The sequence below is a fragment of the Haemaphysalis longicornis genome, unplaced genomic scaffold (genome assembly GCF_048455015.1).
Source record: "Haemaphysalis longicornis isolate Haplotype H1 unplaced genomic scaffold, Haemaphysalis longicornis Haplotype H1 scaffold_7, whole genome shotgun sequence".
Lineage (NCBI taxonomy): Eukaryota > Metazoa > Arthropoda > Arachnida > Ixodida > Ixodidae > Haemaphysalis > Haemaphysalis longicornis.
The window spans coordinates 193,308,465-193,324,766 of NW_027526422.1; the positions used below are offsets into that span (position 1 = coordinate 193,308,465).

At 41.6% G+C, this 16,302-nt stretch overlaps 1 long non-coding RNA gene across 1 annotated transcript; it reads right to left on the reverse strand.

Moving 5' to 3' along the window:
- Positions 1 to 630: 630 nt before the first annotated feature.
- Positions 631 to 3,918, reverse strand: LOC144145664 (uncharacterized). Its single transcript, XR_013317564.1, has 3 exons — positions 3,847 to 3,918; positions 2,633 to 2,698; positions 631 to 820 (listed from the first exon to the last, which is right to left on the reverse strand). It is a non-coding gene; the product is annotated as an uncharacterized LOC144145664 (long non-coding RNA).
- Positions 3,919 to 16,302: the final 12,384 nt, after the last annotated feature.

Sequence of the window (16,302 nt, forward strand, 5' to 3'; positions counted from 1 at the left end):
CCATTCTTTCTCAATGTTTTTTTTATTTTTTATTCCAAGTTTGTTATTGTGTCCTTGCGTGGTTTTGGTGTGATTTTTTATAGGATTTCTTTAGAACAATCATTTCCGATAGTTATTTCTCCCCTCTAATCACGTGACCGATTAACCCTTCCCCTTGGAGGATCTTCCGTCTGTTGAATCCCCAAGCCATTAGTGAGGATATACCTTACATGAAACTTCCACTCATAAAACCCCTTGTATCCACGAATTAAACGCACAGTTCATTCGGACTGCGCAGGAATAACCACAATGCAACATTTACGAGACGCAAAATTACAAATTTGTGCCCGTTGTTTGAGGCATCCCTCATTCTCCACAACGGGACACAAAAAAAGGCTTGTGAGCTTTATTCAAGGCCAACTAATCACCCGCACCACTGGAGTTGCAGTAGACTGCCTAATAATAGATTTTTAATGGATCCTAAGAAAACCTCCAACGAAGCTTTTCATGCTCGCGTGGTACTAAAAAAATTCTCAAATAAGGCACTGTATATCGAAAAATACGTTTCTGTACTAGATAAATAGAGGGAGGACGTTGTCACGTACTGTGTCATTCTAGGAAAAATGTGAATAAAATCACTTCTGCTACAAGTTTCAAATGCAATAATTCTTATTTAATCTTGTTCATAGGATCTCCTATCATTGCCGAACGTTTTATTTTAGCAGTGAGCCCTCTGTACACTGCTACTGCGAGGGAGTGTCTTCGGCGCGTGCCATGGCTTCTTCTGAGCGGCCACCACCGACTGCACCTCCAAGAGCAGCACCAGGGGCTGCCAACATGGCTGCAATCGTAAAAGAAGAAAATTGAGAGGCAGCTCGTTAAGCACACTTTCCTTTTACAATTGGAGTTTTCACTTTCGCTTCCTAGTTTCTACTTTGTTGTATCGGCGTAGATGTGCTCAACCTTCGCAACCACTGAAAATGCCAGTTTGCGGCATCAGCACCTCACATGGAGCACTGGCATCCCGCCCATATCTACTAAATTTAGCCTGATGCAGTCGTGCTCGTTCCGACTGCATTGTTCTCGCTGTCAACCCCTTTGTCTAATTTCAACTGCTTATAACAATATTACGTGGCTTTAAAACGGCATAGTTGTCGATTAATAACTCCAAACTAGGACATTGTTTAAAATGTTTTAGTCCGTCTGTGCCCTCGAGAGCAGCTGACCGAAACTTCTTTGTGCTCAATTACAAAAAAATATTATGGATTGAAAACCACGTCCCCCGGATTCATGTCCATGGCAAGCCGCAAAGGCCATGGTACCCCAAGATTTTGCGGAGGCAACCAAGGGTTGTTTGCGTGGCGACCGCTGGGACCCCTTCTTGCAATTGGTATAAATGTTTCGCCAACCTACGGGAATGCTACCGTCTTTCAAAACGCCCAATACAGATGTTTTCCTAGGATGACCTGCGTTAAATTTTCTGCGTAAATGGCAGGACGTTTTGCAAACGTGTAACCAATAACCCACTCAAAAACAAAAACACGACAGCAACTACATCACATCGCTGACTAACACATCCCTCTCCCGCAGCCCCCACACGTCAAAAATGCCCATTTCATGTTTGTCTTCATATGTGATCCCTTTCCTAATATTTCACTGCTACGAAAATGAAGTGTGCCACGAACGCTACTAGTCATCCCCACTGCACCCGACGGCAATGAACTAATGTAGCATCCCTGTGCTAGACCTAATTTCAGTTATTATTAAATGCTAATATTGCGGTTTTAAATCAAGTTTTGGTAAGTATGTTGTGGCAGGATCAATTTAAATGCCTCAATTTCCAGACACGACTCACAAATGCAATAATACTGTACAATGAAAGTCCTGGGCCTACCTGAGACTAAAGTACTACACAAACAAGTATTAGAGCGGTTTATAATGAAACTAGAAGCGTGAACTCATTCTGACCAAAACAAATGAAAACAAGGAATAAGGATTGCCAAATCAATATTGATCGCCTGAACGCCCCTTAATGTATCTGGTAAGATAAATACGGAAGTAATGCTTTTGAGCTTTGCAGTGGGTTGTTTCCTATGAAGTGGCCTGAGCGGTCCTTCTTTGCAAATGCAGAGGCTGCGTCCGGGGACGATATGCCTTATGCTTCTGAGCGGTGATGTACACTATACTTCACTGAGCATTCCTCTCCGTTGGTGACTCTGAAGCGTCTAGATCAAGCCCACATTGTCTATCGGGCCACTTTTATGTACTTCATTAGTGCTGACTGTCTACTTTTGAATCCATTCCAACTAACGAGACGTATTACGACGGATTTGCTCTTGCAGACACCAGCCCCTTGCATACTGGCTGACTTGGCTACGTAACTTTGCGGAACGCTATATCAAATACACAGATGCATAATCGTGGCGTCGTGCTCATCTCATTGTCACCACCAGCCTAATTAGGTCCACTACACGGCGAACGCCCCCCCCCCCCCCCCCCCCCACTGACCTCCAAGAGATGCTGTGCTGCGCCGCTTCACTCCACGGGTTACCCTGAATTTCTTTATTAACGCGCACTGTGGGTATGTATACCATTCTGAGTACTAAGGCACACAGATGAAAATTTTAAGATTATCAAAACACTGTGTAATTACCCAGAATGGTTGCAACCACGACAACAATCTGGACTCCAAGGTTGCGGAACATGTCGGTACTAGTTGCTGAAATAAAAATTGAGTTAACGGCGTTAACCACGATTTGGCGATGTTGTGAAGTGCATCCTGTTTGAAAGGTGCGGCTGACATACCTCTATAAACCGGAATATTTAGCTTCAAATCTTCGATTACGGTGGCACAGTGAGAAAATCGTCAAACTAAAAGGGGTGCTAACATTGGAGCACATAATAGAGATTCTGGTCCGGCCGTTTAAACGACCGTATAGAAAAATTGCGTTCACACTGCTAGGCTAACATGGCCTTTCTATACCCCTGCTACACTAGGGTCCTAATGTCATTTGAGCCAAATGTCATTTGACTCAAATGAGTTGCGTCGAATGCCATTCAGAATCCGCTGTGCTACACTACAATTTCGATGGCATTTGAATACTTTCACAACTGCTCGCTGTGCTGTAGGGGCGCTGTTGTTGCTCCGTTCCGTTTTTGTACACTAATACAACAATCAAACTTAGCAGCAGTCTGAGGAAGTAAAATGATATCAAATTAGAAGAGACACCAGTTTTGACTCTAACGCGGTGGCTGTTTGCGTTGTTGTTTCTTTTTTTTTTTGCAACTGACCCACTAGTTTTGATACTATGAAAATTAATACTGTTGATTTCGTATTTTAAGTAAATAAAAAGTGACCAAAGCTCCACAAACAACAATATTTTGTTTGTTTTATATACGGAAGTATTATATTTTTATTGCCGATCGAAGACGCTGCGTATCTCTTGGTGCTCATTTGGCTCGAATGTCATTTGAACCAGATGGCATTTGAAAACCTAGTGTAGCAGCACAACTTGGCATTTGAGTCAAATGAAATTTGGTTCAAATGACATTTGGACCCTAGTGTAGCGGGGGTATTACAATCTAATTGATATTTAAAGGGCTCAAGAACCTAGACCGATGAAGAGTAGACATATTCGCAATTATTCAACAAAAATACCACAAACTTAGAAACTATAAATTTCAGGATAAATAATTTCAATTACAAAAAAAAACAACGAAGGTAGGTTTAATAGCTACATAATAAATTTAATACTGTTGAAATATTGGATATATGAGTTGCTAAGTGAGGCATGTCGGGAAATATTTACCATAAAGCCAAATATTTCGCAGAAGCAAATATCACTACCACATCAAGTCATAGCTTACCAAAAGAACTTCAAAGAGAAGGCTCAGTGCGTCTTCGAAATGAAGGTTCGGAGTTGACAAAGAGTTAGTCACTTCACCGTCCTTTTATATGACGCAAAGCAATGTCGATGTGTCTTTTCTTTTCATTCTGACTGACAGCGTGTATCTCTTTGTGGGCACAACGCTGTATAGTTTTCAATTGAATTGCTACGAAAAATTGAAATGTCGGACAGTCTCCGTTCCAATGGAGGGTTAGCAGACTAATTAAAAAGCCAGAAGTAAATGACGTAGTTTACTTAATAATGTATTTACAAAAAGCTTCACGTACGTCCATTGTCGCAAAAAGTTATTATTGGCTACGGATAACAGAAAAAAAACGTTGTATCTGAATATTCTTCAAACGATCATTCTGCGATATTCCCTGCTATAACAAGATGGCCCTTCAGCGATATTCAAGAAATTCAGCCGCAGTTCAGAACCTTTTGGCAATTACAGCATATCACGTATCCTTGTTATTGCTTTTCTACTTTCTGCTGGGTAGCCTCAACTTCATGGTATGCTATAGTGTCTACGAGTACACTACTTGAAAAAAGACAGTACAGTGTTCCAGAACTTTATTCCCTCTTAGACTGGATCTAAGGTAAAGAGGAAGAACACGCATTCCTGAAATTTCCATCTTTATTGACCCTGTTTCGCCAATTTTGAAATTCGGATAATATTTTTCATACGCGCAACAGAAAGACTTCCTATAGCTAAGACGGCTCCCCGGGGACTTCATCTAATAATATATAAAACACCGCAACCTGTATACAGGAGATAAATGTATACATTTAGAGAATAAAAAAATTAGATTGCATTAGTGATTTCGCAGGAAGAAAGATTTTGAACAAATGAACAGAAACAATTCATAAAACAAAATATTTTGCAAGAAATTGGTCACCTGCAATAAGGTATCCGAAGAATCATTCGCTCATTTGCTAAAATAATTTATGTCGTTTAAAATCATTCTGAGATTTTGGGGCCAGCCTGGAGGACACCATTCGGTTTTCCATATCGGGGAACAGGAATTGTGTACTCGCATATCTTCATGGCCCCAGAATGCATATTGCAGAAACACAGCAGCAAAGGACCTTCAGAAACCACTTGCATTACATCGTAAACAAGCTTATACGACAGGTACCTCGAATGTAGGCATTCCTCTTTCGTTGGTATGAGTAGTCTTTATATCAGTTACCCAAGACGCGCGGTGCAGAAATGAATTAGGGTCACTTCCGCGGTTGGTGTATTTTTACATTGAAAGCGTGTAAACTTTTGCGGTTATCTGCTCCTCCCAATGTCGTGCTTTGACTCTCGTGGTCCATATAATACTTTCGAATTGTAATGGCCACCTAATGTGTAGAAACTGCTTGTCGGGCCTTCAGTAGCAGCGAAAAACAGCCCAGCCTTGTTTTTTTTATTTTACAAGACCTCTGAATTTTGTATATCATAGCAGATGTCTGAATATTGTAGCTATAGGAACATTTAGGATTGTTTTCCGCAGCAGTACTACAAGCTTCTTCGACGCCTAAGCGCGTTGAACGTTGGGATTGTTCTGTAATTTCTAAGCAGTGTGCAAGGTTTTTCTATAAATCGTATGCTAAAGAGGAGTGTTCGGAGGCTCCAATGAAGTTTTAAAACCAACAGGAAGTGATTGGTTGGACAAAAATGCCCACTGAAAAGAGAACCAGCCAGAAAATAGATGAGCAAAGCTGCTTGTGTGCAACATCGTAAGAGGTTGGGTGCATTTTAAACAGTTGCACTTTTGTGCGGGAAATTTAATTCCCATTGAAAAGCTCGACAATCGATTGTACTGCAAATCTGCATTGTGAACCTATAGATGCCAGTAAGGTTGGATGCGCAAGGAAATTTAAAACTCTTAAAAAGCGAACCTTAGCACAATTACCACCTCAAAAGGAGGCAGTAACCAAACGTCCCCGTGAGAGACAAACTGTGGTATGACTAATACACCATCAATACACTAGCGAGCAATTGTCTGGTATGCTGAACAAAGGTACATCCCTATTTTTTGATATTTTTAGCATATAGGAGAACAAATGGCTTATACTACATTTTATACTTAGTCCAGATTTGAGATCATAAAACTGTAGCTACAGTGTTGTACAGTATACATCATCATCTAGGCTCAAAGCTTTGTTAATGTATAATGCACTTCGTTGATGTTTCCATTGCTTTAGTTATTTATATCGACGCAATTGGAGTTTTCTGCCGCTCTTATAGCTTTTGCGGTGCTCTCATTTTCGACTGTGGGCTGCTGAAGTGTGGCGTCCGCGTCGTCTTCTGATATTTGCGGATTTGTTACAAGAAGCAGTCGTTACAGAAAAGAAGACAGATATACTCAAACTTACCCTAAATAAGCCTCAGCTACTTACAGTGGTCTGATGACGACAGAAAAGGAAACAATTCGACGAATTTATGACTCTGACAACCAATATTGGATAGGGTGCTTTTATGCCTTTTAGAAATTATTAGTAATACAAAAACACAAGAGGTTTTAAATGACAACCTACGTCTGAGTACCAAGAAAACTCGAAAATATGAACTATAATTCCGATTCAGTGTAAAATTATTAAATATCAAAAGCACACACGAGGTTGAGAAGCATAGTCTACGGGTTGGTGAGCAGAAAACTTGAATGTATGAACTAAACTGCGTAGTTAATTGTATTTTTAATCTTTATCAGCTGTTCGTGTATTACATTGACCATATGCCAAAGGTTGACTCCGGACATGTGCGATCACGTAAAAATGAGGTATGCCGTAGTAGTGGTTCAAATATTAGCAAGAATAATGAGTGCACCACAAAATATTGCATTTGCAAATCATTCGCGTGTTTCTCTATGTGTGGCTAGTGAGAAGTTTTAATTATTCAACCACCTAATTAAAACAGGTGGACCGGAATAGTGCATGCATGCACATGATTGCAAAAAACTTACTCAGTTTGGATTGAATCTGAAAAATTTGAAAATAATTGTTTTTTAAATTTAGATGGCTTTCAATATTTATTCAATATCTATTCAATATTTTTTATTTCACAGAACGGAATATCTCGTAGCCTAAAGTGGTTCAAAATATGCCCAGGTATTTATGGCAATCATACAATGTGATATTTGGGTCAATCACATGTGATTAAAAATTTACGAACCTCAGAGGTCCAATACCATGATAATTATGCATGTTTTTTGGTAACATAGGGGTTCGAATTGTGTTCTTCATTGACTAATAATGCGATCGCGAGAGTATGCGAAGGTTGGCAAGGGCGACTTTGTAGCTAAAACTGGACTCTTGGTCAAACTGTGAGCTTTTTGTTTTGACTAAACCTGTGCTTACCATCACACATTTCTGACATTAGAGAAGGGAGCAACAGAGTGTAACTACAACTGATACTTCTGGGGTTGGGAGACACAGCACTATGCTATCGCTCTAAAAAGATAGAATATTTCGTTTTTTTAAAAAAAGGCCTAATGTGAACTCATCCGTTACCAATATATGTTTGGGGCTTAGAGTACCACGCAAAGACGTGCGCAATTTTGTGTACTGTTTAGGATTTTTTTATGAAACATGTCAGCACAGCTTGCTTTCACTGGACTTTCTGAAGATTTTTTGGGAGTGCTTTATATTTCAGTTCTAGTCCAGGCCCAGTTTCTTATAGTTTCAGGTTTCAGTTCCAAAAAAGGTTTTCTAACTCAAACACGCGAAATGGTGAATATTGGGAAATTAGTCATTATGATATTTTGCCTCTGAATCTCTGAGATGCGGAAATGTTTGCAGGATTCAAGAGCAGGATTTCGTGATGAGAAACCAAATATAAGTCCCCGAAACACGTTTTCGACGAAACGAAACGCTAGGGTTTTAGGGCCATTTTTCAATTTCAGTACTAAATGCGTCACAGTTGAGTTTCTAGAGTTCATTCGCAATAGCCTGATCACTGAAAAAATCACTCAGGTGTTTCAATTGTTGCCTTCATGTTAAAAGTATGAGCAACAGCTGGTGCCGGGCCTGCGTTGTCTGGCATTGTAGTGAACGTTCTGTACCACTTCGCCCCCACGAATTCTAAAGAGGATTGATGGGCAAGTTTCACTTTCAAGGTGGCATTGGAGAGCCATCGTGTTTACTGGGGCTTGACAAAATTCAATCTCGGGTGTAAGCTGGCGCTGACAATTTTTTTTATTGTCGGCATTCGTTTAATTGAAATTCCAATGTATATTGAAAAGCCAGCGGTAAGAAGGTCACGGGATAATGAGAAGTGTCAGACCCGTCCTCTGTTTTTTTTATACAAAGTATTCAATTAAGGGGGTAAAGTATTACGTCATATAATGTCTGGACAAGAAACACCGGCTCGTTTAGGAATTCTGTATTTGTAATTTACACCAACATCCGCCCAGAGCTACCCTCAATGGGTTTTTCTACAGGGCACACAACGCCATCTCTGTGGCCTGTAAAGGCGGTCAAAAGTAACTCGTAACTTGACGCTGGTACCACCCAAATGACATTTTATGCATTAAGTGGCTAGTCATGCACAGGGTGTTCCGACAATAATTGGAACACCTAAAAACATTCTCCTGAGCGAACCGCCGCTCTCTTCGTGCTCAAAATAGCCACAAGGGTCGCATTTTGTCGTTTATTTTGTTTGACACCGAGAACAACGATGGTACTGACTTGTGTATTCTGAAAATAAATAAACACGATTTGCGCCCATGGGAAAAGGCGGCTGATTTGGATGTGCGAGACAGCGTAAGTTGATGTTGGAACGACTGAACCACCCGGGGTATGGAGAACGAAACGCACGTTTGTGATTCATGGTAGGAAGGAGCCAAATGGTGCAGCAGACGATCAGAAAATTCACCTAGGAATGACCTAGCAGGCGACCAGAAAGCCACTTTTTCGGGCTCGCACGTTCAAATAAGCCGCCATTTCCCGTAAGTAAAAATCGTTTTTATTTACTTTCAGAATAAATAGGTAAGTAAGTACCTTAGTAGGACTTGATTGCTGGCTAGATGATTCATGATGTACGAAAGAATATGTACGAAATGATGTACGAAAGGTAAGTACCGTCGTTGCTCCCGGTCTCAAACAAAATAGACCACAAAATGCTACCTTCGTGCCAAGTTTGAGGAAAAAGTGTAAAGTGTTCCATTTATCGTCGCAACACCGTGTATGTTAAGGCAAAAATGCTTTGTCCAAGCCACAACAAATTAGGGGGCAGACGTGAAAACAAAGCTCGGACGGACAGCCCACCAAAGATGGCCAACGCCGGAAAGGCTCGGTGCTGCCTTCTTGAAGGGCTAGAGGAGCGCAGTTTTGACATGTGCAACGCTAGTCGCTAAAACGCTCATAGTGCGGCCGGTCACGTAGTGCAAAACCACACGGGCATGCTGAAAACACAATGTGCGTTTTTTGCGCAGTTACGTATGTGCTGAATGTGCGGTATTGCTTGGAATTGCTTATATGGGTGTCTGTCTGCCATAGTAACAGAAACAACAGTCATGAAACGACACTAGCGCATTGTAAAATTGGAAACTAATAATTTCCCCATCCCTACATCACATAATGGGCTTTGGTGCCCTCGCACCTTTTACTAAGGACGTTGATTGCACCAAATTGTTATACCTAAGAGTACGCAGAGAGGTTTGTAGTCCGGATAAAAGTGGCGGAATAAAAACAGGCAAGAAGTTTAGGGAAATAATTGAACTTTCTAGCTTTATTTTAGCACAATTTTGTTTGGTTTGGGAGTGAACCGCTCAGATATAAGTGTGGAAGATAATATGAGGAAATTTAGGAACGAAAATCACAGAAATGAGGGGGACATCAAAATTTTTTTAAATGCGAATGCACTTTATAAGCGACCCCAAACCATCCACCGCCGGCGGCGGCGGCGGCGGCGTCGGCGCCCGCAGTGCTCCTCTATATTTAAAAAAGAAACAGCATCCGGCGCCAGGTTTCGATCCGAGGACTTTGCGTCCGCAGCGCGACGCTCTACCGACCAAGCCACGGACGCGACGTGATATCAGCGTTAGTGACGCGCCTTATATCTTTAACGCATTCAAACTACGTCGTCAGCGGCGTGCGTTGGCGACTCAGCGGCGTTATAGCGGCTTGATAACTGCGTGGTGTACACGTGATACTACAAACCCGATGGATGAGATGGAAGAGAAGGCGGCGAGGCGGTGGGCTGCGGGGGCCGAGCGCAAGCGCCGCAAGCGGGCCGACAACCGTGCATTCGCACTTTCACATTCTCCCCCTCGGGGAAATGCGGGGGAATTTTTCTTACAGTGGAATATCTATAACACAGCTTATGTGAAGCAAAAGAAGCCCTAGTGCGAGGTGTTTGTTTTAAGACAGAAACAGTTGGCTTCAACTTCTCGTCCCAGGCATTATGTCTGGCTGTGACTTTAACGTCTGCACTCTTCTTTCCTCTGTGTGTTCAAGACTTACGCAACATTCTGTAGGGTGCAACTGTCAACAATTAGTTCAATGACTGGCCGTAAACTGTGAACGTTCCCGGTTGGTGTGACACCTACTAGTGAAGGACCCAGTTGAGTGACTAGTTTATTTCATTTTCACAATTTGTAACATAGATGAATGTACGCAATAAAAGAACTTGAAGCCAGTTATCTCCAGGTTATCTTTTTTAGCTGTATCCAAGCAGCAGCTCAGTGGCTCATGAGCTGAGCCACTGAGCTTGAAGTTGCAGTTTAGACTCCAGGCAATATACAGCCATTGTTTTATGAAGTGAACACAGCGGGGCAGTTTTAGGGGCGATGATACATGAAATGCTTGGTTTGTCTTTTTCCAATACCAAGGCATGCAATCATATACTTCATTCTCAATTAGAAGAATGCCAAAACTGTTAAGAGTAACACAAGTTTTCTGGATCACTACTTTACAAGAGCATCCATGTATAAAATAGTTAAATACTGTAAAACATAAGTAGTAACGTATCAAACCATGTTCTAAGGAGCATTCTTGTATCCTCGTTAGGTCAAGGCCAGACTACAGTAGTTCTATTTCAATCGACACCTTTTGCAGCATTGGAAATATTTGACTGCGTCCTTAATCCAGAGCTCCATCTGTCGACGAGTAAATTCTATAAAAGCTTGAATCTATGTGCACAGTCAAACGCCACCGCAAGGAACGCTTGTACAACGAAAAAGCCCGCACAACAAAGCATGCTGTATGGCCTGGCCAGATTCCTATGTTTTTTGTGTATTGTGAACGCCACTATACGAAGAACACTCTAGCTAATTTGACAGTTTAATTAAGAAATTTATGCGGTCGCCGTTGCTGAATTGTTGATTGATAACGAATGCGCCTAGTCGCAAACGTGGTAAGATGTGGCTGACAGGTGTACCGACGACCGCGAATCCTCCAGTTTTGCCACCAAGCTGCAGGAATCAATTAAAACGTATAGTGCGTGTTGTGGCACAGCATAGCTTGCGACGGCCCACGATTATGTTGTTTTGGATCACCAGGTGCGGGTTTGCTCTGACATGACAACTAACGACATCGTGGAGGACATCATAGAAAAAATGGGGGCGAGCAGTGCTGAAGAGCTTGCAGAGTACCAAGCGTTGCGACTACCCCTGGAGCAGTAGCGGCGGTTGGCGCTCTGCAGACAGATATCTCGCTCATCTCGGCCATATATTTCGAAATACCACAATTAAGTGCATCTTCTAAATGAAACGTATGTGTCAGCAGTTGTTGCAATGTTGTATTGAACCTTGAAATGAATACCCCAATGAGTCTCTAAATGGTGATCTCTGTACATAATTCAGAGTAAAGTGTTAATTTAGTTCGTTGCAATTATCAATCCCCGCAAAGTCATCCCTTACCAAAAGATCCCCAAGGCGAACTCTCGTAATACGCCTAGACGCAGGATGACAATAACCCGAGCTCTGTGACGGGTTTCTATCGTACGCAAACCAAGGAGGTTATTTCTTTATTTTAACATTGGCTAAAACTCACGCACGAAAAACACCAACGCAATTATCTGTTTTCTTTTTTGTTGCCACGAAAGTAGTTGTCATGGCAGATTTGCGTCAAATGGAAAGGAAGCAGCTTAAGTGGAAATTCAAACCCTAGAGACAATGTATTACGGAAAATTGATTTTTTTGAATACTTATAATTGAATTGCCTTGTTTCAAAAACATAATGTCAACAATATACACAAAACTCAATTATCTGAGTGCTCTTCCAATTTTTACTCTGCTACGTGTCTGTCTCGAACTGGCCACACAGCCTCTACCAATGTCGCAATATCCTGCATCACGTAAGAACCGTCGAACCAATTAAATCATGCGGCTTACCATTTCCTATTCCGTTGTTATTCCTGGTGCACAGCCACAGGGTAGAATAAAAATACATCTGCACCAAGAGTTTTAGCTGCAGCCAGGCACCTTTTTACCACGAAACGTTATTCCTTGTTGAAATTTGCGTTACAGATAATAAGAGTTTCTAGAAAGTATAACAACTATTATCAATACGGCAGTTTTTTTTGCACATTCTGAAACTTCCAGTACATTTTTTATGCGCATATAAAAGGAAATCTTGAAATTTGAGGAACTGGTTGCACATTTCACACTAACTGATGAGAATATATTGTTACATAAAAGACGCGCGAAAGGGGTTCATTGACTTCATAAAAGATATCATTTTTTCACATTGCGTAATTATGCGTAGGTTATTCCGTTCTGCGAACTCAACTTGTAGGTTCCCCTGCTGTTTCTACAGCCCAGACAGTAGTTCCCATCTGCCTTGTCTTCAGCCTGATTCTTGCCTACTTTAGCATTGAAGTCCCCCATAACTATGGTATCCTCTGTTTTTACTCTAGCCATTGCCGATTCCACATCTTCATAGATGTGTTCCACTACCTGGTCGTCGTGGCTGGATGTAGGCGCATAGCCCTGTAACACCTTGAGCTTGTACGTCTTATTGAGCCTAATTACAAGACCTGCTGTCCTTTCATTAATGATATAGTATTCTTCTATGTAGCCAACTATGCATTTATTTACTAGAAACCCCACTCCCTGTTTTTTTCTGTCCACTAGACCATGGTAACATAGGACGTGTCCATTTTTCAGCACCGTAAAGGCTTCACCTGTCCTCCAAACCTCACTAAGCTTTATGACATGCCATTTAATGCCCTTTAATTCCTCGAAAAACACCTCTAGACTCGTTTCACTAGATAAGGTTCTTGTGTTAAACCTGTCCAGGTTCATATTCCAACGGCGGCCTGTCCGGGTACAGGGATTTTTAGCACCCTCTGCTGCGTCACAGGTGTGACCGCCGCCGTGGTCAGTTGCTTCGCAGCCACTCAAAACAGAGGGCCGTTGGTTAATTGGTGTAACCATGGCGTATTCGTGTGAACATACCCACGAGATAACTGGCTTCATGTGTGGCGGTTGCGTACTTGCATCTATTTTACAAATAGTGCAAATGCAATAACGTAGTTCCTCAACTGGGCCTTCACGGCGAGGTGTCGCACCAATCGGGTACGTTCAGTTTTCGGGCAATCATTGAACGGTTTGTTGACAGTTGCACACTAGGGAATGTTGCACAATTCTTCAACACGGACGATAAAAGAATGCCAATAATAAAAACGCAGCCAAAAATATTGCCAAGGGGTGCTATGTTGAAGCCAACAGTTAAAACAAATGACGCGCTCCACAGATTTTCTTGCTTCACATAAGCTTTGTTATATATATGCGGTTTTATTATGTAAATTGCGATGTCCCCCTCATTTACCTGACTATCGTTTTATTTATTCTCTTGAATATGCTTCCGCACATATTTCTGTCTGGTTCACACGGAAACCCAATATTTTCTTTATTAGAGATAGAAAAGTGAAGTTCTTCCACGTCCTTTCTTGCCTGTTTTGATTCATCCCGTTTTATTCGGAGTAAAAACCAGTATTCGTACTTTCAAATAGCACAATTTTGAGCAGGCAACGTAAATAATAAAATTTCGAGCGTACCTAAGCATTTTATTTTAATGTAGTGATGGGGAAAGTATGACTGTCCAATTTGACACCGCGCTAGTGTTCTTTATTGTCTTTTTTTGTCTCTGTTACTATGACTTACACACACCTGAATAAGCATCGCCAAGCAATGATGATCATTCAGCGGGGACGCCTGTAACTACTCGAAAAACGCCATGTTTTCAGCATGCCCCTGTGCTGTTTCATCGTGCGTCGCCAATGCGCACATTTTCTTCGATAGACCGTACATCCAGCTCCGAAGCTGAGTTCGCACACATGGCGCGATCATCCGCAACAGACCAGTTGAAGAAATCGGGGATGTTATTTCTTCCAGATGCACCTTCCTTCGAAGTGGCCCGGGGATTCACTGTGTATGGATTGCGGGATGACACCAAACCGTCGCAAAATAACGTGGAACCAAACGAATGCTGCTTCTACGTCTATCGGGTAGAAGTGTCATGGTGCGTTCGGGTAGAAGCGGCATTGTGCGACCTGTCACATATCCATGTAAAAGATCGCACAATGCGCGTTTCATCAACCAGTGGTGCACAGGTCAAACCGACACTCTAGTAGCCCTTCACGAAGGCAACACCAAGCCTTTCACCAGTCGGCCGTCTTTGGTTGGCCGTCCGTCAGCCATTTTTTGCAAGCATGCCGGCTATATATATTTTTGTTACCTGGACGAAGAATTTTAGGCTAAGCATAAATGACTAGCAATTTCACACTAAAATTTCATTGGTGTAGTGCCAACGGAAAGTTACGAGTTACGCATAACCGCCGTTACAGGCCACAGAGATGGCGTTACGTGCCTTGAAGAAGAACGCATCTACAGTAGCACTGGCCGGATGTCAGCTCTCAGTTAAAACCCAAAATGCTTAAACCAGCTGTTCTTTTATATCCAGACATTAAATGGCGTAATATTTATACCAGTAAATAAATGTTTTGTTTCAACAAAAAGAAACGGCTGACCCGCCCCTTCTCATTATCCCGTGACCTTCTGTCCGCTTGCTTTTCAATTAGCAAAGGAATTTCAATTATCCGTGTTCCACAAGAAAAAAATTCTCAACACCAGTTTACAGCTGGAATTGAACGTTCTGAAGACCCAGTTACAATGATGCCTCTTTTCAACGCAATTTTGAAAGTAAAAGTGCCACTTTAGAGGTCATGATGGAGGAGTGGCATAGAACGTTCGCTACAGTGCCAGACACTACAGGCCAGGCCCACCTGTTGCTCAATTTTTGAATTGAAACAATTGAAACATCTGCGCGACGACATTTTATTAATAATCGGTCTACTCCGAATTAACTGAAGAGAGCCCACTGAGCCACTTTTAATAACTAAAGCCTACATTGGCACGCAAATCCCCAACGCTTTCTTTCATCAAATTAGTGCTTCGGGGAGCTTACCTTTGGCTGCTAGACACCAAAGCCTGCATTTCAAACGTTGGAAACTTATCCTGTGACCACAGGAAGAATACCTGCATCTCCAAGACTAAGAGACAAAATGTCATAATTGCAGAGTTGAGAAGAATCACTCCACTTGGCGTGTTTGGCTTAGTAACCCTTTTTTCACTTATATATATATATATATATATATATATATATATATATATATATATATATATATATATATATATACCCCAGAAAGTGAAGCAGAACACAGTCGCCCAGATAGCCGAATTGGTAAGGCATTCGAGATCTAATCGAAAGGCGTGGGTTCGGTCCCCACTCTGGGCGCGTGTTTTTCTTTCTTTCTTTCTCACGTAATTAATAAAAATTAATAATAATGTAACGTCACTAACGGTAAAAAATAAGTCTAACCACTCCCCTATGCCTTCTTTGGTGTTGTAGACTGCCGGCGTTTCTTTCTGTATATATATATATATATATATATATATATATATATATATATATATATATATATATATATATGTATATATATATACATACAGGGTGTCCCAGCTATCATGCACCAAGATTTAAAAAAAGAGTAGTCGCGTAACTCGAAGAAAACCTAGTGCATAATGTTTGCAGTACTGTGAAGAAGCGGAGAGTAATTTTTTCGTTAAATGAGACTTAATTAATTAATTGTAATTAAATATCTAACTCGAAAAATGCTGTCCTGATCACTAAAGTGTCAATGAGGCACTTGTAGGTAACCATGAGGGGCATCTAACTGCGCTATTTTCAGTGACGAACTAATTGCGTACTCATTTATTCTGACTGATAAAGGAAACCCGCGAAATATGAAAAATACCATGTGACGACGCTTACGCGCGCATTGTGAAGCAGCGTCTCCAAACAAAGCTGATTGAAAGCAACTGCTTCGCGAGTTACCCGCCCGAAGAGACCGCGCATCACCTTGATAATAGCATGCATGGAAGGAGCAGCAGCAGCAAGATTCGCGGGACGCGTGTGCAGATAAGGAACAAACTCGGTCGCGATT